Here is a 24,622-nt window from a genome sequence, read left to right on the forward strand (position 1 = left end):
TCCATGTTTATGAGAGCAGGGATCTGCCTGGAGAAAATTTTTAAAAACCTAGCATTCTAGGTATTATTTAAAAATAGTTTTCTGAGGATCTGTTTTTCTCCATATAGGAGAATGTTTGAAAATTACAGTATAATGTCTCATTCTGCAAAATACACAGAGAACCACATCATAGCAAGAGACTGAAAAATAAAGATACATGTTACATGCTTATATCCGTTACATTTACCATGTAGGAAAAGATGTATGTTATAGGTTTGTACATTTCCTCTCATTTTTTTTTTTCAAATTCTTATCTTCATTCTCATTCTCTCTTTCTCTCTGTGTGTGTGTGCATGTGAACTACAGCTCAGACACTTAAATGTCTGTGTAGGTGGGACCATTTCAAGTTGCCATTCTTTCAAATCAGGCATCAGGAATAATAACTTCATTTTTAGGAGCTAAATGCAGTTTGAGTAAACACAGCAATAACAATAATTGTAGTAAGCACAACATAGCCAGTTTGCATAATTTTTCTTTGGTTTCCTTAAATATAAGAGAAAGCAAGATTATGTACAGAACTCCAACGTTTGTTTAATTAACCAAGACCAGAATACTGTATTTGTAACTAAAAAAGAAGAATTACAATCATGGTAATTTAGGAAACCATAATTTGCACCAGCTTTGGCTTTCTGTTATTTAGAATGCAGTGTCCTTTTTCCAGTTGCCTTTCTGCTGTTAATTGTAGGTATTACAAAAAGAAAGGAATACCAAACACAAATGCACACACTTTATATTTGCTTGCCATAAACCTCCTGGTTAGAATCACAGTTTGAGAAGACTCAGCCCAGTTGGAGAGCACATTTTCTGCCCATCGATGTATTTAGGTTACAACTCCTGTAGAGAGTAAGTATCTCTCTGAATTACATGCAAGTGGAGAAAATAATTACAGCCATATTTTTGTGCAACATTATCCTAGGATGTAACTCAAACTGCTGAGTATGACCTTTCTTTCTTTCTTTCTTTCTTTCTTTCTTTCTTTCTTTCTTTCTTTCTTTCTTTCTTTCTTTCTTTCTTTCTTTCTTTTGCCATTAAGCTTTTTTTGTTTCAGATCCTATCAGGACTCATGTCTGGGGTCAGTATTGTGCCACACTTACTGAGGAACCCCTCCCAATTAAGGGGCCTACTGTCTGGACCTCCTCATATTTCCTCTGCTTTTTCTTTACCTACATTTTCAAGGAGATGAAGTGTTGAGAAGAAACAATTATGTCCTCACTATGTAGCACAATTCAGTTCTGTAATGCAGAATGATCACAGTTAGAAGGAAGAGGCTAACTCACCACCTTCTTGCTTTGCTATCAAGAGCTGTGACTGAGGATGTGCACGGTATACTTTTAAAAAAATTTCTTCCGTGCCAGATTCTTTTAGATGTGTGGGAGTGCACATCTTACATTTTCTTTCATTTTCATATTTTTCACACACCAGTCTCTTTATTTTACAAGGATGGAGAAAATCATTTCCAGATTTTCCCCTTCATGTTTTCTGACACTCCAAAAGCTTTAAAAGGTTCCAAAAAGAGAGGCAAGGCAACAGAGAATCAGTCTACTCCAAAAGCAGATGAGGGCACATGAGAAAGTGAAATAATCAACAAGCCTACACAAAAAATGCCTCAGTTGCCCACCAACCAATTTTTAAAAAAATGTAAAGCAACCAAAAATTAGAAAAGAAAGAGAGAGGAAAAAGAGGCAAGTGCCACCCAAGCAGAACAACAGAGATCCTCTGTAGCACAATACAAAAAGGCAAGGAAGCAGCCAACCAAGCACTGGCTTGCGGTACAGAGATACCTCTCACTAAAGCAACCAATAACAACACAACACCACCAACAAGAGATAAATGTGCACACACCCCATTGAAACACTGCACAGTCACAAAGTCCACCTTCCAACCCACACTTCCTAACAGAAGCAAACAAAAGAGTCCTCCCCTCCAAAAATCCTGCTTAGATATGCACCTTTAAGAAAATAAATACACAGTAAATTAACTAAGTAGCATTTTAAAAAATACTTAGAAGGAATATACACCCCATGGGAAGGATAGCAAAATTAAAAACATGCACAGCTTCCCCCTGAAAATCAAGCAGTAGGCCTGCTATTGTAAAGACCCGTCATTATCACTTGCATCCCATTCCCTGCTGAGTACAACCTGCAGTGACTTATTCACACACAGAGAGACATAAACACATTCACACACACACACATACTCACTCACTCTCTCACTGTTTCTCTCTCTCTCTCTCTCTCTCACACACACACACACACACACACACACACGGGGGGGGGGAGAGAGAGAGAGATTTTGTTCATTTCCCCATAGTATCTAAACAAGTATTAACTAGATTAGGCATTTACAGTTTATGGTCTAATTATATGCACATCAGGTAAATGTACACCTTCAAGATAATCTGTTTTAGAAGCACAACCCTTATATTAGAAAATATCATTTAAATGAGAATTTTAAAAAGCATGAGGAGTTGAAACCCATCTACTTTACCCAGTTTTGGAGGAAATTGTTCTCTCACAGAAACTGGGTTTTGATTTTGAATCTTCTGAAACTCAGAAAGCAATACGATTCTATATCAAACAAAGGGAACCTGCTGGACTCCTATCACCTCACCCAGCATGGTCAGTAGTCATGGATGATTGTCCAACAATATCCTTTTTGTTTGTTTGTTTGATTTGAGTGACAGCTGGGTCAAAAAGATCTTTCTATGTGCACTTGGAGCCAACAGCCATTTGGACTACAGAGCTGAGGGAGAAACCAGATGCCTGGGAGGGATCAAGGGCCTTTTGCCTCCCAGGTAGATCATGGTAAGTTTGAGACTAGACCATCCCCTTCGACAGCCAGAGAAGAAGCAGTTACAGAAGCCCTTGCATTTACAGCTGAGCAGTAAGTGTAACAGCAACAGGAGAAGCAAGAGAAGGAGAACAGGATCTGTAGCTTCTTCCAAAGTTTCTTCCTACTGGCCTCCTACATTCTACTTTCTCCACAAATGTGATGTAATGAGAATGTCGCAGTGCGTGTCCATAATAGTAGCTTGTGAATCAAGATGTCCAGAGGGACTCAAGATGACCTGCTGAAATACACCCCTTTGTCAGGATCAGGTGACTGCCAATCCACAGGCATAAAGGTGGGGGTATTGATGCATGACACTTCTAAATGGACATAGCTACTGCAGCTGCCAGCATGGGGACTTAACTTTTCAAGGCATAGTTTGGCTGCTGGCACCTTAAAGTCTTCGTGAACACCTTATAGCTTTCCTTTCTAAGGAAGAAAGGAAGAACTTCATAGTAAATTTTGACAAGAAGGGCTTCCTTCTAAGGTTGGTATGTATACCTTTCAGTCGGAACACAATCTATTTGCCACATAAAATATCTATGCCGACCCAGGTTGCCATAGCAGAAGGAGACCTTAGCAACTGGCATTACACAAAATAAATGGTTTGTGAGCCATGTTCAGTTTAAGAGAGGATCTGTTGTGTAGGGCACTGGGTATTATCAAAAGAGAGACCAATGAATGGGGACATTCTTTTTCTTGGCACTATCTCTACCACTCCACACTGACATTTGTACAAGAATAATCAGTGCTTGCTTAACACTTTCTCACTAAAACTATCCATTTTCTGTTTCATACTCTTATGTTGACAGGTGCTTCATCAAACTATTACCCTGAAAGTATTAATGTACAGTATAATATCCTGGTAGTTGTTGCAGAGGAGTACAGGCAAATAGTTGTTATCCTCCTACCAGTGTTTATAATGTACTAAAAAGTATACTGTATAATAGGAACATGCCATAGTTGCAAATTTAGAAGACATAGCCATATTAGTCTGCACTAGCATATCAGGCAAAAAGAAAAGAAAAATTAAAAAGGCAAAAATTGTTGTGGCACCTTAAAGACTACTTGCTATATTTTAACATGAGCATTAATGGGCAAGTTGTGAAGAAGTGGTCTTGTCCACAAAATCTCACATTAAAATACAGCAGTTTTGTACAAAATACGTTTTGCATTCATTGCAGAAGCCATGACGAAAACCTCCCAAAACACATCCCAGTTTGTTGCCTCATTCTCATTCTGGAGGTGAGACCTCTTAAGATTGCTGGAGAATCCTAGAGGTTGCTCCCACAACACATCTAAACTAAAAGCTCATTGGCAAGACTTTTTAACATCCTGAAGTACCAGTCACAACCCTCAGACTCTAGAGATACAAAGCTACATTGAGAAGTCTTTGCACTCATTTACACCTAACTGCTACAGTGCTGAGCAAGGTACCTGGACAAGTGTGGCGATTAGGTCTAGTCTAGTAGCGTATTTAAATGTTCCACAATATATATTGTCATATATAATGACAGTTCTTTTTCACTGTTTGTATTTTGGAGAACAAATAATAAATAATAATAAGATGAAGGGTTTGAATTCAGGCTAACAGCTGCAGCTCAAAGACATCTTTATGTGATAAGAAGGGCCCAATCACTCTTTTTTTCCCTCCAGTTCAATCACAACAATTCTGTGATGTTCTTCTAAGTGAAAATTGTGACTTCCCGCTTAGGAATAAAACACAAGGATCCAAAATGATGAATCCAGAATAAACTGGATCTTTTTATTCAGATGTACTGCACAATTGCTCTCTACAGGGTGGCTTTTTTTAAAAAAACAAGCCTGACATCTACATTTTCCCAAAGGGCAAGCATAGTGTTAATGGGAAAATATGTCATTTTAGAAGAGTTAGCGATGTTAGTCTGTGCAAGCATATCAGGCAAATCCTGAGCAAAGATCCACAAAAACTTACATTAAAATATTTATAATAGTCTTTAAGGGTCCACAGTGTTTTTTTTTTTCTTTTATATTAATCGTTTATTGCTAATTTTTCTTTTCTTTTTTTTCTCCTGACTGAAAAAAAATATGTGAATTAGTCAGAAGCAGTGGCCCAAAGTGTTAGTTGGAGCAAATGGAGTGAACTGTGAAGTTTTGGCCTGTGCAGATTTATGAATGATTGGTGTTAATGAATCAAAACAGTGCAAAACTCAACAACTCAGAGGTAAACATGAGGAGTGGCCTGTTTCGTTTGTGATATTTCTTTCCTGCCATTTTTCCAAAAAGTTCAGGGATGTTTGGGACATTTTTTCCTTCACCAGAACCATGCAATAAATGTTATGTTAAAAGAGGATCTACACTAATGTAAAAGAGGGGCCGCCCAAGATATTTTAGTTGTCGTGTATTGGGCTGCATATAGTGCCTGCTCCCCCTGAAAGTAAAAGAGAATAGTGTCCAAAGCCAGGAAAACGTTATTTCCACACATGTGGCTGAAAAAGCCTCCAAGACCTCTCCCTGTCTTTAATAGTAGACATGCAATAATGATAAAAGGAATAATTAATAATTTGTAGTCATGACATCTCTTCCATGGAAGTGCCAAATGTGATATTTTCCTCAAAATTCCAAATTTGTTTATTATTTTAACATACACATTTTAGACATACTGAATTATTGCAGTGTAGTGCACTAGATGCACAAATAATGTTAATATTGTGCAATGTGGGTGTGGCATCCAGCCAGTTCATGAATATTAATGTACTATCTGCATGTACCAATGAGACTGCTGGAGAGGTGGAGTCACCAGATATAAGAGTCTCTGCAGGAGGAGGGAAGAGGAAGATAGGTGAATAAACAATGTTGAGGTAATCAACTGGTGGCAGAGACACAACACAAAGCTTTGCGCCCTTTGCTTGGTGAAACAACCAAGGGACAGGCAGGAATGTGACTGTAGGTTTACCCTCTTGCCAGAAAAATTGTTGCAGAAACTCTTGTCCAGCAATAGCAATAGTGTCTGGCACAAGATTGCCCAGCTGAATTGGGACTTCCTTCTCTCTAAGAGCTGTCCTTTCCACTGAGAACTTGGGAATTTTGTTTTAATTACAACTTCCATAATCTCATATCCAGCATAGTCACTGGGAGTTGTAGCCCCAAAAAAGTAACCTTTCTAAGCTCATTCAATACTGCACTTGATTTCCGTGAAAGATCTGCCTTTGCAGATCTGAGAATCCATCTACAAGGTTGACATACCTGCAATGTAGTAATAAAAAGGAAATGGCAAGTGTTTGGCAGGTCTAGAAGGGAATTACTAACATCAATATGCAAACACACACACACACACACACACACACACACAGAGAGAGAGAGAGAGAGAGAGAGAGAGAGAGAGAGAGAGAGAGAGAGACACACACACACGGATGCCCTCCAAAAAAGAGCATTATCTACTTTTTGCTGAAAGTACTAAAGGGTCTTATACTGTCATGTTCTGACTTAATTCCTAGCTAAACCACTCAATCTTATTAAAGGATTGCCTTTCCATGCCTCATTTTTTTAGTTCATTAAATCTTCCTTAAGAATACAGTTTTGAGAGACTTTACCGTCACACAAAAACTGCCTTATCGTTTATTGTTAGTCAATATAATAATTCATAGCCTAATTAATCCTCAGATGAATCATATCCACTGATAATGCATAACTTGAAGGCTATGAAAGGGTCAGGAATTACGGCAGAGATCTCTTGCCAAGGCATTTTATGTGAGTTTTTATTTTATCAATCTGTTTTTATTATTTCTGCCAGTAATAAGGCATCTATAATTCCTCCATGTATTCTTCCCACCTCTTCTTGATTTCTTCTGCTTCTGTGTGGTCCCTACCATTTTTGTCCTTTATCATGTCCATCTTTGCATAAAATGTTCCTTTAATGGCTCCAATTTTCTTGAACAGATTCCTGTTTTTTCCCTTTTTATTATTTCCCTCTGTTTCTTTGCACTGTTCATTTAAGGAGGCTCTCTTGTCTCTCCTTGCTATTCTTTGATAGTCTGCATTCAATTTTTCGTAACTTTCCCTATCTTCCTTGCATTTTGTTTTCCTTCTCTTCTCTGCTATTTTTAAGGCCGTGTTGGCCAGCCACTTTGCTTTCTTCCATTTCCTTTTCTTTAGGATCTTTTTTGTTGCTGCCTCCTGTACAATGGTATCCACCTCCATCCATAGTTTTTAGGCACTGTGTCCACCAAATCTAGTTCCTTAAATCTGTTCTTCACTTCCATTGTGTATTCATAAGGGATTTGGTTTAAATGATACCTGACTAGCTCAGTGGTTTTTCCTACTTTCTTCATTTTAAGCTTGAGTTTGCTTTAAGAAGCTAATGATGATCAGAGCCACAATCAGCTCCAGCACTCTTTTTTTTCCTGACTGCATAGATCTTCTCCATCTTTGGATGCAGAAAACATAATCAATTTGATTTTGGCATTGCCCATGTGCACAGCCTTATCAAAAGAGATGTAACACACTGTACATAGTCCTGGAGGGATAGCGTCATTGATTGATGCTCCCTACAGAAACGATAAGTAGTGGATGAGCCAAAACTCACCCTGTGCCTTTTGGGGTACAATACCTAATGGAGAAACCTTCAGGTTCTCCATGGGTAACTTTGAAAAGGGGCCAAGAACCCTTCCCTCTTTGACTTCCATATCTATCTTACTCTGAACCAAGCTTTTCATCCTGTGCACCGACCAGAGGTTCTGTGCGAAATATGCACTGTGCTCGCCCATTGCTGGGATTTGGAAGCTGTGTTTAAAACCTTCTAAAAGATAAATAGCATTTTCCCTTCGTTGGTAGTCTTTTAACCAGGCTTCTAAAACTTCAAACTTAATTGGGCTGGGGCCCTTTTCCAGGCATGCCCCCGCCATTGTTGTGCTTTTTAGTATCTCCTGGGCCCTTTTTCTGTCATTGGGTGCCTGCCCTAAAACAAGCTGAGTTAGGGTGCTGACCCCCACATGTGTTGCACTCATGCATAGTGTGGCACGTCCTTTTAGTGCAGAAGCCCTTGGAGTTATACTCCCAAAATAGCACGTGGGGTTGAACCACCTGCTCCACTCCAAGGTGGGGATTTTGCCCATGGTGATCTTCCTGTTTAAGTGCCCACTATCAAATCTATCCCCTATGTTCGGCCTAGCAGGGGTCATGTGCTGCAACCACAGGCCTGGCATGGGTTCGTCCCAACGCATGTTGTGGTGAATTGCACTGCACATTCTGAAGGATTCATCATAATGAAGCCACGCCTGCCCTGCAAAATCGATGTATTCCCTGTATATTATATCAAGGTACTGGAATAATGATTGTGCCTCCATGGCTGTGCCTTAACTATTACACCGGCATAGATTAAGAAACCAGGGAGCCAGTTTGCCCACGTTCTCTCAGGTTTCTTCCTCCTTCATCTTTCTTTCTCCTTTTCATCTTCCTTGTCTAAATCTTTTTTCTCTACGTCTCTATTTAATAATTCAAATAAGTTGATGTACTAATCCTTTCATATCCTCTCTTTAGTTACCAGGGTGAGATGATCACCCAGGGGCATGGAGTAGTCCTCATATGGGAGAGTGAAAAATGGAACAGTATTATAGCCTGTGTTGGGCACGGAAGGGTCAAGCCCCTATGCTAGCCATAGTATTAGTTTGGGCTGGCAATGCTAATGTGGAATATGGCATGCCCCAGCCACTGAATTGTGGACTAGTGCATTGCCATGAAGTGCTGGGAAGCCCCACATTCTGTGCATTATATGGTGTGCAGACTGCCTGATTGAACTGACCACTGCTGACCCATGGCCATGTGGGGATGGTTGTGTAAGCACCCAGTGTAGTGGTCCACACCTGAGGAAGTAGAAGCCATGCTTGGGCCCTCCCCCATGTACTGTCTGTCGGGTTCAACTTCCACCACTTCTTCTTGGACCTCCTGGCACTTGGAAACTGGCGCAGTTGCTGTGGGGTTTGCCTTCCACCTCTATCTGAATGCTGGGACCTTGTGTCAAAGAAGCACCTTAGGCTTTGCTTCTGTTGGCTCCCTCTGGTAGCTGCTCTGCTCCAAGAACAGCAAAATGTGTCATTAAGTCCTGAGCTAAAGCCTTAAGTTTAACGTTATGGTGGCTCATAGTCTCCCTGGCAGATCTGCATCGCTGAACCTCGACTGATTGAGGGGCTTGCCTCACCAACTGCTCCACTTCTAGAGCAGAGATATTTTCTTGAAGTTCCTGCCACATGGGCCAGGATGCCTCATCTGAAGAGGACTGAGGAGGTGACACCTGTGGAGCTGGCCGTTTCTGGGTTGGCTGTTTTCCTTTCCTGTCACCTTGGCCTTTCCTTGATGCTATTATGGATCAAGGCTTTTACTGATTGATTGAATCCTTTATCTCAGTAATGAATTTATTAACACAATTGTATTCCCGTATAGCATCCCTTATAGTAATGGCAAGCATCTGCTACAAAAAATTGGTTCTTACTTTATTTTAAAACCTTATTTCTTCTTCTTCTTCTTCTTCTTCTTCTTCTTCTTCTTCTTCTTCTTCTTCTTCTTCTTCTTCTTCTTCTTCTTCTTCTTCTTCTTCTTCTTCTTCTTCTATTATTATTATTATTATTATTATTATTATTATTATTATTATTATTATTATTATTATTATTATTATTATTATTATTATTATAAAATTCTCCCAACCTATATCCCCAATCCCCCTTTGAGCCCACCACCAACATCATATGCAGTACTAGCTGTGAAGGGGGGGCGAGAAGCTGGTATAGTTTCCTTCTACTACCGAGGCCTTAGTGATGGACCTATAATAAAATTAAAGCAAATGCAACAACACCATGGGAGGGAGCCAATGCTGCCCTCTTCTCCTTCAGGAACACCGTCGGTTTCAATGATGCAACAAGATTGGAGATTTCATGAGTCCACCTTCTCCAGACAAGCCAGAAAAAGGAAGAGGACATTTGAAGGGAGGAACACCTCTTGTATAACCTGGCATTCCCCCTAATCAATTCTTGTGAGACCTTAGAGTGTCATATTTTCCAGGGGAGGGGCAAAGAGTGGACCATGCTGCCCAAAGCCTTGCTTGGCAGCGGTTCCAGCATTAGCCAGTGCCCTGTTTGATTTTGATTTCCAAGGCCAAATTTACCTGTTGTTCCTTTTATCTCTTGACTCCCTACTTTAGCATTCCAGTCCCCTATAATGAGAAGAACATCTTTATTTGGTGTCAGTTCTAGAAGGTGTTGTAAGTCTTCATAGAATTGGTCAATTTCAGCCTCTTCAGCATCGGTGGTTGGTGCATAAACTTGGATGACTGTGATGTTGAAAGGTCTGCCTTGGATTTGTATTGAAATCATTCTATCATTTTTGAGATTGTATCCCAGTACAGTTTTTCCCACTCTTTTGTTGACTATAAGGGCTACTCCATTTCTTCTACGGAATTCTTGCCTACAATAATAGATATGATAATTGTCTGAATTGAATTTGCCCATTCCCATCCATTTTAGTTCACTGATACCCAGGATGTCAATGTTTATTCTTGCCATCTCCTGTTTGATCACATCCAGCTTACCAAGGTTCATAGATCTTACATTCCAGGTTCCTATGCAGTATTTTTCTTTGCAGCATCGGACTTTCCTTTCACTTCCAGGAACGTCCACATCTGAGCATCCTTTTGGCTTTGGCCCAACCACTTCATTAGCTCTGGAGCTACTTGTACTTGTCATCTGCTCTTCCTTAGTAGTATGTTGGATGCCTTCCGACCTGAGGGGCCCATCTTCCAGCGTCATATCTTTTAGCCTTTTGTTTCTGTCCATGGAGTTTTCTTGGCAAAGATACTGGAGTGGCTTGCCAGTTCCTGCGCCAGGTGGATCGCGTTTTGTCAGAACTCTCCACTATGACCTGTCCATCTTGGGTTTTCCTGCACAGCAATAGCCCATAGCCTCTCTGCATTACTCAAGTCCCTTCGCCACAACAAGGCAGCAATCTGTGGAGGGGGAAATATACAGTATTAAACAGTAAATACACAAGAATTAAAACATTAATAAAATAAAACAAGAGGCACCAAGGAGAATTGTCTGTATTGTGGCAGGACAGGGAGCATAAAATAAAATAGGATTGGTGTGGAAAGCCTCCCTGAAAAGCAATGTTTTGAGTTGTCTTCTAAATGTTTGTGGGGAGCAGGCCAGGCTTAGTTCCACTGGGAGATGGGTCCACAACATTGGAGCCACCTCAAAGACGGTCTGATATCTTGTGGAGGACTTCTGGGCCTCCCTGAGGGTGGCTACCCAGAGGACCTGGGAAGCTCTGGTGGCTTGGGCAGATGACATTGAGGAGAGGTGTTCTGACAGGTTGAGTGGTCTCAAGCCATACAGGTGTTAATATGTAAACATCAAAACCTGGGATCTGATTTGGGACACAACAGGTAACTTTTCCTACAGTCTTCCCCCTTTTGTAGCACTATTGCCTTTTCTAGTGAGTCTTACCATCTTATATGTTTGAAGAAAAATAGCTTTATATTTTCATTGTAAGTGAGAAGATAGATCACTACTATTTTTTGTGAAGAATTTTCATTGCCCATCCTCAAAGGACCAGGGGCTAAGAGGGTGAAAGGAGGCATTCAAAGAATCCAATGTGTTCTATGAAGATTTGTTTTTAGAGGCAGGATTTATTCTCTAATTTACATTGCTGTCTTCTATTCTCATTTCTGATGCCATAGCTGTTGTCAAATTCCATTTTGAAACAGATTATTTCAGATCTCTAAATCCTTTCCTAGAGCATAAAATGCTATAGATTTTCAGAAACACTTAATGAAATCTACACTGTACTCTGACATTGCTTGCAAAACATTATTTTTCTGGGTTAACAGGGGCAGTGCTGAACCCTTTGCACTACTACAACTGTCCATAAGGGCATAAGAAAAAACCACAAGAGCTATCTGGATCAACATTACGTTCAACTAAAAGCTAGTCACTGATTCTCAGTGTGGTGTTGTGGTTAAAGTGATGGACTAAGACTCAGGAGGTCTGAGGCTGAATCCCCATTCAACCATGGAAACTCATGGGAGGGGTAAAACTGATGAAAGCACCCCTTAAATATCACTCTTACCTTGAAAGCCCTATTAGGGTTGCTATAAGTCAATTCTGACTTGACAGCACATCGCACAATGGCCATTGATTGACTGACTGACTGACTGACTGACTGACTGACTGACTGATTGATTGATTGATTGATTGATTGATTGATTGATTGATTGATTGATTGATTGATTGATTGATTGCTTTGGGGTGATGGAGGCGTTAATACTTACCTTAATCATGTGAGGTTGCCAGATGGAGTTTTCTCTATTTTACTTTTGCAAACATAGGATCTACTACTGACCATATCATACAGAAACAAAGAAGATTCCAGTTCTATGTGGGCATTCACCTGAAATCTTAACAGGGCTCTGACAATGGTGGGCACACAGGGATGAGGATAACCCTTTTCCTTCAGCTCCCTGTGTCTTCGGACAGGACTTCACATGTTTAGATGTAATGGTCAGAAGATAATCCTATCAGCACATTTCTCTGAACCTTGATTGGGAAGCCAGATTTGGCAGAAAGTCTGCCTAATATCTAGAAGGTGGAGAAGATGGGGGAAGGATCAGTGTGCATCCCTACATCAACATTGTGATTAGTGCCCTAGTCACATGTTCAGAGTGTTTAGAGCATCATGAAAATATCTTAGAGCACTGTGACCTTCAAATTCTTTAACTAATTCTAATTAAAGAATTATAGATACTTTAATTGCTCTTGGCAATCATCCTGGAGTGGCTGCATCATTGAATTAGTCCAGGCTACTTTGGATTTTAGAAGCAAGTACAGTGAAGCCATCAGCACACAGGCTTCTGTTCTGCTCTGTTCAATGTGGGGCCTTTCTATCAAATTAACAATAAATGAAAATATATCTTATAGTTAAGATAGATGATAACACTGCACTCTGTTTCTCCAAAGAACTGAGTAAAGTAACAAGCAACACAGAAAATAATACAACATAATATATTTTTAAAAAGGGGGGGGGACTCTGCAAAGTTAATGAAAATTAGTGCCTTTTCTCTGTCTCTCTCCCCCCCCCCTTGTAGTAAAAAAAATCTTTTAAAATGTCATGGGCTCTGAAAGCACAAGGGATTAGATCTGGTATTTCAGCCATGAAAATACATGCTCTTTTAGAAAGCTTTTTAAACACATTTCTCCTATACATCATGCCTCTAATTCTCCAAGCTATCACAGGGAAGCATTTTAATTAATTTGTGGTTCACATCCTGCAGTTATAGCTTAGTCATATTTTAGATGGAAAGTGTGCTACCATGTTGTACTATTCATTTGCCTCCATTTAAAAGGTTTGTGCTTCAAGCATTGAAGGAATTTTCTGCCATTAAATCAGCTTCTTTGAAGGCATGTGGATTTGATTTGCTTCTTTATAAAAGAAGGGGGGAAGAAAACAGGTGGCAGAAGCTTTTATAAGACAAACCAACTTGAGGATAAACTGAAAGGATAAATGGCCACCTTGAAATAATTGTAATTAGCAACTCACTGAAGAATTAATTGCAACAGATTGGACTGCTAATAAATGGAAAAGAAATCATATATAGTCTTGGGAAAGCAGAAGGGAGAATTTTAGAAAGCTTCTTCCACTGAAGAGTTAAGCCTGTGCTTTGTTGGAACTTTTCCCTCCTCAGGAAAATCTCCTCTCCTGAGTGAAGGAATTGACCTCATTCATTGACAAGCATGTTCTAAATCTCTTTCAGTTCATTTCCCCCTGCCTTATACATAGATCTGGAGACACCATCCTGAAGACCTCATACCTTATAACTGCTTTAAGTCCTGCCCTGGAGCTGAAGAGAATAAGCATCTCAACCAGGAATTCTATTTCAGTTCAGCTACCTGTCAAATATTTTATATGAAATATTTCATGTCAGTATTAATGGCATCCAGTAGTATTTGATACTTCAGAACTGCCAACTGATATGCTTCACAGCATTTAATGTTTGAGAAGCAATGACACTGATTGACAGTTTGATTCCCAGGAAGTACTATTCAGCATCCTATAAATAATAGAACCTTATATATGATGATAAAACTTTGGTTCCAGTGGGCTTTCTTTTGGTGACCTTTGTGGTTTCTGAAGTCTTCAAGTTGTTCCTGACTTCTGGCAAGTGATCTCTAGAATCTCAGCCCTCCTTAGCTCTTGTAAACTTAATTCTGTGGCTTCCTTTAGGAAGTCAATCCCTCTTGGATGTGGTCTTCTTCTATTTCCTGCTGCCTTCAACCCTTCCCAGCATCATTCCCAGTATTTTCCAGAGAATCTTGCATTCTCATGGTGTGCCCAAGTAGGACAGCCTCAGTTTCAATATATTTGCCTACGGAGGTGATTCAAGCTTGCTGTGATCTAGGACTCACTGGAAAAATACATACACACATCCTTACACTTGATATTCCTTCATTGCTGCCCTTTTGAGTCTCACTCTTATTCTGATTTCTTGGCTGCAGTTTCCATTTAGATTGATGAGTGAATCAAGGTATACCCAATATTTAACAATTTCAATTTCTACATTGTGAATGTTAAATTTTTGTCATTCTTCTGTAGTCATGATTTTGGTCTTCTTAATAGTAAACTATAGTACTGCTTTCACACTTTATTTTTTCACTTTCACAAAAAAATCATTTCAAGTCATTGCTGGTTTTTGCCAGTACAATGGCATCATCTACATATCATAATATTTCTCCGTCCAATTTCCGCTCCACCTTCATCTGAATCTAGCCTGGCTTTCCATATGATCTGTTCTGCAAACAGACGGAACAGATAAGGGGATAAAACATCTCCTTGTCTGACATAATGAGAAATAGAACTATCTGTCCATATTCAGTCCTAATGGTACAAAATATAGAGCTTTGTGAGAGGAGTTCTGAAAAGTTAGGCAGATAACTTCCCAGCCAGAAAAAGAAAATATCAACTGAGAATTTCATTGCCCTCAAATAAAAAAAAATATATTCCTATCCTATAATATCAAATGTATTTTCATATTCTGCATATTATACAAAACTTGGTATTTTTTATTCCTGCTCTTCGTTCATTATTTAGCTCTAATTTCATGCCATCAAATCAATGTGCGGAGGTGTGTGCTATGTTGTTGGATCTACCACTCAAATTGCACACAATGGAAAAAAATCTTTGAGAGTCTTCATGTACTATATTCAGACAGATTTTTCTTGGTTGTCAAAGAGGATGTCAGAGCAATAGAGCTTGCTTTGTGCAATCCATCTGCATCCCGATCTCAATGCAAGTCATCACTGAACTAAATGGAAACTTGGGTAGTGTGGCTGGATGTGATAAAGGCATTTTCTGTTCTTTTTTTTCTTTTTTAATATCAGATGCAGTGTTCATTTTACTGTAACAGATGTAGTGTTCATTTTATGGGAAGATGTGTCACAGGGAAGTAATTTTCTACATTTGTACTGTCTACAGTTACTCGTAGCTCTTAGAAACCCAAAAATAAATAGGAACAAATCTATCAGTGGTTTAGGTCCCTGGCTGCAGAGCCAAAGTTTGGGTGTTTGATTCTCCACTAGGCCTCCTTAACAGGTGCTGGATTCGATGATTCTAGCTTTGCAGTGCTAAGATTCTATTTGTCTTCATGTACTGAAAAATAACTTTTTAAAGAATGTGGTATTGATTGTATCCTGGAAGGAGAGACTCTGCTGGCATATACAAAATCATCTCCTGTGCAAATGCAGATTCTGGCTTTACAGGTAAGTTCAGCTGCTGGAAACTATTCTCTTTCCCTCTCTCCCTCTCTCAGGGGAGAAGTAGGGACATGCAATGTTGAGTGGGAACCACATTGCAGGGAGTTTTTTTTTAATGGTAATTCTTGGATTACAAAGGTATAGCCTTTTATTTTGATGGTGATGATGGCTAGTCGAAAGCTTAGGTTTCAGCTGCTGGATGGACGGTTTGCCGCCCTGGAACAGCATAGCTGCCGTTTTGCCCCACCATCCTGGATGGCGCGAGACTGTCCCAGGTCACATGACTAGTTTGGGTGAGCGAGTGAGGTTATTTAAGCAAGCACTCCCACTCGATCACCCTCTTTCCTGTTCGGGCACCCACCTGCCCTCCCTATTTCTAGTGTGATTTTTATGGTCGCCTTTTAGGGGCCGGATAGGAATTTTTGACCTTCATCCTGATTGGCTTTGGATGTGGGGATTTTTCGCCTATCCCACACTGGAGAAGGGTTGTTGGCATTTTTGGTGGTTGATTTGGTCACACTGGCAGGTAGTGCGGAAAAACAGGTAATCTCGGTGTGTCCCATTTGTAATTCAGGTAAGCCAACAGCGCATCCGACCTCCCAGCTCTGCGGATCGTGCGATTACAGGGCCGGTGCGGGGAAGATGCGCTGGGCCACTTCCGGACCAACAGTCATCAATTAAAGATGTCTTGAGGTCTGGGGGTGTTTATTAGCGGCTTGCCGGGTTCCTGCTGTCTGGTAGACCACTGGAACCTGGGGCCGGGGACTCGCCCAATGGCGGATCAGGGGGTATTTGGATACCCCCGCCTTATCCTGTTTGCGCACTACAGCAGACCCCCTCTTTTGATAATGTTTGAAGATATAGATTGATGTGATTTGATTTAATAAAGTGTGGCCCGTATTTAATCCATATCACTGTCTCGCGTCTTTATTCCGGGACTGGGGGGCAATAGGCTTCTGTTCCTCAAAAAGTTTTAGGGCACATGCCCACAAGGCAAGGGCCATAGATGTTTCCATTGGACTTCAATTTTCTGTACTTGGAGCACAAGAGCAAGGAATCAGCCTTAACAGTTGTCTGCACAAGACAACAGAGAGAAATTGTGAGAACCGAATGCATCAATGGAAGTGACACAATGCGGACTGAAAAGGAGAGGAAAGAGGGGCAGATGCTAGAGGGAAAAAATCCAGTAAGTATAGACAGAATTCATTTATGCCAACTCATGATACTCTGGCAACATAAAAAGCTTTTTAGATGTGTGCAAAGAGATGCCAAGGTTTCATGATATATTTTAAAACATCAAGCATGCTGTAATACAGTCATGTTATATATGGCAATTTGGCAAAGCCTACAATTACTTGTATTCAGATTTTTTTGTTTTACTTGTATTTCTCCTTCAAGCAATTATGAGGTCTGATGAACCTCTAAGAGCATTGACTACAACTTGTTTAACAGTATATCATAGATGGGAACGAGTTCAAAAATTATAGGGGATGGAATAGGACTATAATTATAGTTGCTTTTTAAAAAATTAGTCAGAGGTAGCTTTTCTTGAAGTCTTTGGTATAAAAGAAATGACTGCATTTGCAATCTTCCTGCAGAAATAAACTGTTGTTATGAACAGAACTGCCCATGTTTCATAGTGTTAAAAACATGCCAAAATCCTCTTGCATAGCTATGCTAGCGGCATAACCTTTGGAAGCAAATTATCCCAAGTTAAGAAATCACAGTAGAGATTAGTAACAGCCACCAACTCAGCCACCAGCTCCCGCCAACCTAGTGGTTCGAAAGCATGCAAATGCGAGTAGATAAATAGGTACCATCTTGGTGGGAAGGTAAACAGCGTTCCGTGTCTAAATCACACTGGCCATGTGACCACGGAAAGATTGTCTTCAGACAAACGCTGGCTCTATGGCTTGAAGAGCGGGATGAGTGCCGCCCCCTAGAGTCGGACACGACTGGACAAAAATTGTCAAGGGGAACCTTTACCTTTACCTTTACCAACTCACTGTGTGGCTGTGTTTGTAGTCCAGTGATTGTGTTGAGCCCTATGTTGGGGATGCCAGCTGTCTTATACCCATGATGCAGTGCAGCAGCATGGTAGATTATGAGGCAACAGCTGCCAGCCAGTCAAGTGGCCTGGGGGTAAGCTTCTCCTCCCACAAACGGTCTGGATGAGCGGATTCAAATCTGGGTTGCCTCTTGGGGAAAGAAAAGTGGTCTTTGGCCTGGAAGCAGCCTTTCTTCCCTCTGGAGTTTCTTACCCCATTTCCAGTTATCTTGGTTACACAGATCCATTCTTCATGCTAGCAACAGTACTATTGGCAGTTGTTACCAATAAAGTTAGTGTCTTTACTTCAGGAACATGGAAGTGTAAAAGAAGTAAGTGGCATGGGGGAGCAGTACTTTGTTTAAGTGACAATAAAATAAAAGGAAAATAATTCTTCAGTTCACAGTAAATATGTAAATCCTCCTCCATACATACAAGGACAAGGAAACAAAATCACTCTCCTTGCCCTGCAAGAGGGCAAGTTGCTTTGTGGTGCCCTGGGCCAGAGAGGAGAGCAAGAGCAAGAATTATTTCCAAACACAAATAACTCTTTAATGCAACAGATATACAACCACACTGGCTGCTGCTTGGTTCCATTCACTTTCTAGATTAGAAGTATCAGAGAGGGGTTTGGGGGTGTGTTTGCTGTTTTCAATAGTCACCAGATGTTGTGTGGTTGCTGTGGGTGGGTGTGGCTTCCTTTTCAGAGCATTGCTCATGAGGGTGGGGAGTAGAACACAAAAATGAAGGTAGGTACAGGACTAAATGTTCAGGAGTACTGCATTGTGGGAAATGTCTGTTTAAAGGCTATAGCTGCATTCTGTTTCAGTGACGTGCATACATTCCTGGCAGGAAGCGGCAGCTGCCAGCAGGCGGGGTAATCTCTTATTCTGCCCTTTCGCTAAGAGGTAGAGCATAAGATCAAAGGGTTATTTCAGCCAATCCTAGTTGTGATTAGGTAACTAGTATCCTATCTGAATTCTAACAACATACTATGTAACATGCTAAGTCAATAAAAAGAGCTCTCAGGGTGTTGCTTTAAGGCTCCGCTGGTTCGGACATCTGTGCTATCGACTCTTTTGTTCTAAGGCAATTAGCCTTCCTTTGTTCCTCCATAAACTCTAACTCGCAAGGTGGGCAGTGCAGGCCCTAACAAGCAGCATGGGGAAAGCACCACTTCAGGCTGGATTACAGATGAACAAAACAAGTATCCTGTTTAGCCCTTCCAAAGCAAACTCAACCTTCAACACAATGAAGTAGGAGTTGCTACTGTTCCATATCTGTGCCATCCATGACCACTTTCCCTTCCCCTTTTCCATTACTATTGTAGCCTTCAGTGCTCAGTCATTGCTTAGACCTCAGTGGATTGTTTTGGGAGACCTACTTCTTCTGAAACCTTTCCAGCACCTCTTAGTGGAACTAAAGATGTTTTGCACTTTTGCAAACCCTGTTGTTTTGCTTTTGTTTTTCTAAACATCTGGGAACATTAACTGAAGCTGATTCTTCCAATTTGCTTCCATTGATAAATGCTATATGGGTTATTGCACATCACTTCCTGGTCTTTCTGTTACATCTCCTTTGGGGTTCCATGTTCTAGAAAGGTGATAGGGAAAACAATTAGCTTTCCGAAAATGCAACCAAAGTTTTCTCTGTCAGCCTTTGCAACTGAACAGTAGTCATATTTCATCAAGCCTCAGACCTGAGATTTAGTTTCTTTTGGAATGTACTGCTTTTATTCTAGAATACAGAGGTTTGAATAATTGGCAGAAAACATAATGCACGGAGGCATGCTTTCTGTTCAGGAGTACTACATATCTGTTGCGCATTGATCCATATTTCAGAGGAGGTACGAAACATCAACAGACTCCAAACTAGACTAGGAGAGAGAGGAGATCAGCATAAAATAAATTTTACATCACTTTATATTTCTCCAAATATATAGGTATAGATCAGTTATGAAATAAACATTAGAAGCTGAACTCCACAGACCCTCCTTGAGCTTGTTCAGGTGCTTCTGTTCCTACAGCATTCTCAGTCACCATGCTTTTCAAAGTGGATGCCATGCAGCTCAGATTTTGACTCCCTGCACCACTTGATTTCTTGCTCATAAGAAGTAACAGCTAGCCTGTGTATCTGGTACACTACTGCTAACAAGAAAATGTCCAATCACAAAAGTCTAAATATTTAAATGATGGGCAAGCTCTGGCACCAATTGCCCGGGATGCATATATTAGTGATCAATTGATCGATTAGTCAGTCTTATCAATAGGTGTATGTGAATACCATCCGGTCCTATTTGTATTCAAAATATTTGCCATACAAACTGGGGATTATCCAGCCCACATGAATTTGGAGCTGACGTATCAATTTCTTCATATGTTTATGAAAGTATCTGGAGGAATTTGTGGTTCTAGATTGGGGCGGGGAGGAAAATGTTGAAAATAAAGAGCTGTGGCCTGGGATGCTGAGCACGATGCAGTGCCATCAGCTGTGGGAGTGTGGTTCACTTTCAGCTTGTTGACAAACCTCTGATGACTGACCTTCATTTCTACATTTTGCTGTCCTCCCCCACCCCCAATGGGAAATGCTCGTGGAACATGTGGGGATGTAGTTTTGCAAATGAAGACATTAAGAAAATAAAAGACAGAAGAAAATGTGTGGCTTTTCTGGGAGAGGGGGAGAAAGATAGTGCCTAGTACCATTTTGACCTATCCAATCCAAGCCAGAACAAGATGATCAGTTATCTATCCCATATTCACACACATACGCTTAATCCTAAGGGTAATGAAAACTCAATGTAGCTACCTAGAAGAAAAAACGTAAGCCAACCTGGACCCTTCCCAGGGCTCACTGATCAGCATTCCAGGGGAGGTTTGGTCTTTCACTGGAGTTTCAGATGCCCATCTTCTACTTTGACAATTCCTGCTATTGCTAAAATAATTTACACTACTTTTTTTTGTTTCAAATGTCAGCATTTTTAATGCCTCAAACACTGAAGGAAAGGCGCCCTATCCAATCTCAGCACAACTGGGTGCTTCTTGAACTGTACTGTATCTTCTCCAGTGGCATACAAATACCCCTGCTATGACTGATTTTGATATTTTCTTCAGAGCCAAGGTGCATCCCTACTGGTAAGCTGAACTCTTGGAGATGCTGTTGGTGAGCAGAAACGTGTACGTAAGTTAGGACTGTCTCATAATAAAATAATTTTGGATAAGATATCAATTTACTTGGTGACAAACCATCAATCAAAAGTAAGATTTTCATCTGAGGCACCCTGAACAACCAGACTGTATTAATGAGACATGGGGAAAATTGAGCATATGTTGAAAAACCAACAAGAAGACATATGGACTCTCAACATCAGCAGAGCAGGACTGCAACCACTAGGTAATATCATTTTAGCTTTAAACTGATCCCAGTTGGCTAAATTCAGTGAGTTTACTAAATTATCACCCCAATTCTCAGATGGAGGACTCGGTTTTTCTGTGTCACCTCCCCTCCCTGGAGAAACAGAAACATGTCTATTTCAAAGAAAGGCGAAATAAGGAGGTGTGTGGACTTGTCCATGAAAGCACACAGTAAAATATAGCAGTTATTCTTTAAGGTGCCACAACATTTTTGTCTTCCCTATTTTTGTTTGTTTTTGGTTTTGCCTGACATGCTAGCACAGACTGACATGGCTTCCTCCTCTAAATCCTCTTAATCACATTATTCCTTGTCACAATACCAATGTGAAGAGAGTAGTGCTGCTCATGTGTACACTTTATACAAGAACCCAGTTCTTCCAGAGCCTACATGCAAACAGAAACCCCTCTTATTTAACCTTCCGTTTTGATGTGATGAAGATACAGGTGGCAGGGCTAGGTGCTTATTTTCAGAAGATCTAGTTGAATAATGTCTGAAGAGGGCTTTAATTAGTGGAAAACCCTCTCCTACATCCCCTATGATCTGTGGAAAAACGGTTTGTAATGAGTTCAGCAACCAATGTTTGTATTTCTTATTACCATTTCCTCCCTTTGTGAGGCATCATGAATTATGTGTTGAATTCATAAATATTGTGATGGATGGGTGTTTTGTATAGTGTTTTACATGGCTTGCGTGTATTGTTGTTATTTTAATAAATAATGTTGATAAAAATTCAATAGTTTTTTTTTCCAAATGGCCCTATTTGTGCATGAGCATAGGAGGATACCTGGATAATAATATTTTTTAAAAGAAAAAAAATGCTAGAATGAGATGAGCAGCAGGGATAAAACCAGACTATTGTTTTATGACCTGATTGGAAGAAAGCAATGGCATTCACCCTGCTCAAGTCTTGACAACACAACAAACTGCAATATGTCTCTCTGTTGATGTGAGCTGGAGAAGCTCTGGAAAGTGATAGCAAGTGAATTACCTCCCAATTTTGAACAAATGCCATTTCCTAAACCTTTGTAAAGGTTAATGTACCATACCATGCTGTTTTTCCAAAGGATTATCTTTATGGGCAGCTATAAAGAAACAAAGTAGCCTGCTTTTCTGTTGATACAGAAAAAAGTAAGTAGAAAGCAAATAATTTCTCTCTCTTTCTCTCTCATACACATACGCACAGAAAAACAGAAAATTAAATTCTTGTTGGAAGTTATGCTGTTTTCTTGGTGTGCTGGAAACATTGTGGTTTGTTCACTAAAGCCAAAATGCAGCTTTTACTACTTAGAAGAGAGAAATCTTTTTCTTCCTTTCTGGAAGGCTGTGTTAGTGTTTCTAAGTGAATCACTATTGGGAAAAGTAATCTTTCTGCCACTTTATATATGGAAGAAAGATACCAGTAATAGATCTTGAGTCAGCTCTTCCCCTCTCTCTCTCTCTCTCTCTCTGTCTCTCTCTCTCTCTCTCACACACACACACACAAACACACACACACTATTCCACCACCACCACCACCACCACCACCCCACACACCCGTGCAGACAGAATTTTAGCAGCAAAATGTCTGCCCTTTTAAAAACTCTCAACCATTCAACAAAAGAGATTGGTACATGGAAGCAAGCATCTGAAGGAGGACCACAACTGGATCTGTAAAACTGTCTTTATAAGGCATTTCTGATCCAGGTTCCAAAGATTTCTCCAGACATATGGTCATTTCCTTCATGGACAGGCCACTTCAGGGTATAGAAATAAAATACTGCCTTATTTTCTGTGCAGAGATAACAAAATGACCTGGTGATGCTATTAGAAGAGTGGATGACCCTTCTGTGAAGGGCAAGACACTAGGGAGCAAACTGGAGTGGGCTTCAGGAAGAGACCTTCTGTATCTCTTGTCAACATAGGTCTTGGTATACCTCAGCCAAAGAATTTCACTGTCATACACAATAGAGTGATTCACTTTGAGCACAAGGAATAAAGTCTTATACAAATGCCTTCAACAACAATTTGAAAGGAGAAAAAAATGGATAAATTCTTACTGATGAATTTTAGACCTCTTGTGTTTACCTATGAGGTAGCCAAGTTTTTCAGAAGGCAAATTTCTGATAAACATAGTGAGAATTTTCAATTTTTCTTACTCTTCTAGAAACAAATGCCACTTTTACAGAGTTGTTGCAGTGTTTATTCATCTGTTTTTGGTGGCTGCACAAACTTTCATCACCACCACCATTACTACCACCATACTCTATACAAACAGACTTTTTAAGGAAGCAAAATGGTAGCAGACCTGTCAAAAAGGAAGGAAGGAAGGAAGGAAGGAAGGAAGGAAGGAAGGAAGGAAGCCAGACAGCCTTTGGATTCAACCCTATATCTGGCAAGTGCCGATTTCTCCTTCTCTAGCAGAAAATTGGAAAAATTCCACCTCCCCCCTTCTCATGCAGAGGCTAGAGAATTCTGAAAAGCCATTTGTACTGAGATATATTATGCACATGAAAATACATACTCATATTTATATACTTCTCAAGCCATCTGGGCAAGTTTGAAAATAGGACCCTGAGGCTGCACATTTATGAGACCAGAATCAATATAGTTCCTCCCTGAGTAATGCAAATGTGTCACATACTGTAGAAACAGGAGTAGGTCTTGGATGCTTGACACTGTTGTCTGTGGAGATAAGAGATTAGGGATTATTGTGAAAACTCTTATTTAAAATCCAATTTTAAAGGCCTACATTTGGGGAGGGGGGAATATGATTGGGCTCTACACAATACCACCAGATTCTGAGAATGAACCAGGGTATCAGAGGTTTTCTGTAGACACACAAAAAATGTCTCGAGCAAGAGTGGTTTCCACTGAGGAACATATAAGCAAAGTAAATGTTTACTCAATCTGATGACATGAGAGTAAGAAGGAGAAAGGCTAATCAGAACGTAGAATTTTCATTCACCCAGTCCAAAGACCTTTACTTTATTTGAATCAGGTTGTAAGGAACTGATATAATGTGAGGAATTGGCAGATTTCTTAAAAATAAATTAACTGAAGTTTGAAGTTACTTTTTGAGATAAAGGTCCAAGAATGCTCCAGTCATCATGAAAGTGGCATTGCTAGTTGAAAGATTCAGTTCTACAATCCTATAAGCAAACATTTCCACAGTCTATATATTGTTACATATAAGCCAAAATCCTGTCAGGTGTGGACGACTGAACAATGGGAATGGCATAATCAGACATGATATATCGTTACTGATTAAAAGCTTCCTGTTCTTATTTTGGCACTTCACGTCGTTTTTCATTTCGTTTAGTCGTTTAGTCGTGTCCGACTCTTCGTGACCCCATGGACCAGAGCACGCCAGGCCCTCCTATCTTCTACTGCCTCCCGGAGTTGTGTCAAATTCATGTTGGTTGCTTCGCAGACACTGTCCAGCCATCTCATCCTTGGTCGTCCCCTTCTCCTCTTGCCATTACACTTTCCCAACATCAGGGTCTTTTCCAGGGAGTCTTATCTTCTCATTAGATGGCCAAAGTACTGG

At 40.3% G+C, this 24,622-nt stretch overlaps 1 protein-coding gene across 2 annotated transcripts in view; it reads right to left on the minus strand.

Annotated features, from left to right (window-relative positions):
* Nucleotides 1-550: 550 nt before the first annotated feature.
* The window catches only part of LOC140705802 (uncharacterized), a 78,118-nt gene continuing 54,046 nt past the window's right edge, over nucleotides 551-24,622 (minus strand). For both annotated transcript variants that reach the window (XR_012085326.2, XR_012085325.2), the window contains one exon: nucleotides 551-10,840. The gene's annotated coding sequence lies outside the window, so the exon portion shown is untranslated. The remainder of the gene's footprint in view (nucleotides 10,841-24,622) is intronic.

This window comes from Pogona vitticeps, chromosome 3 (assembly GCF_051106095.1).
Source record: "Pogona vitticeps strain Pit_001003342236 chromosome 3, PviZW2.1, whole genome shotgun sequence".
Classification (NCBI taxonomy): Eukaryota; Metazoa; Chordata; class Lepidosauria; order Squamata; family Agamidae; genus Pogona; species Pogona vitticeps.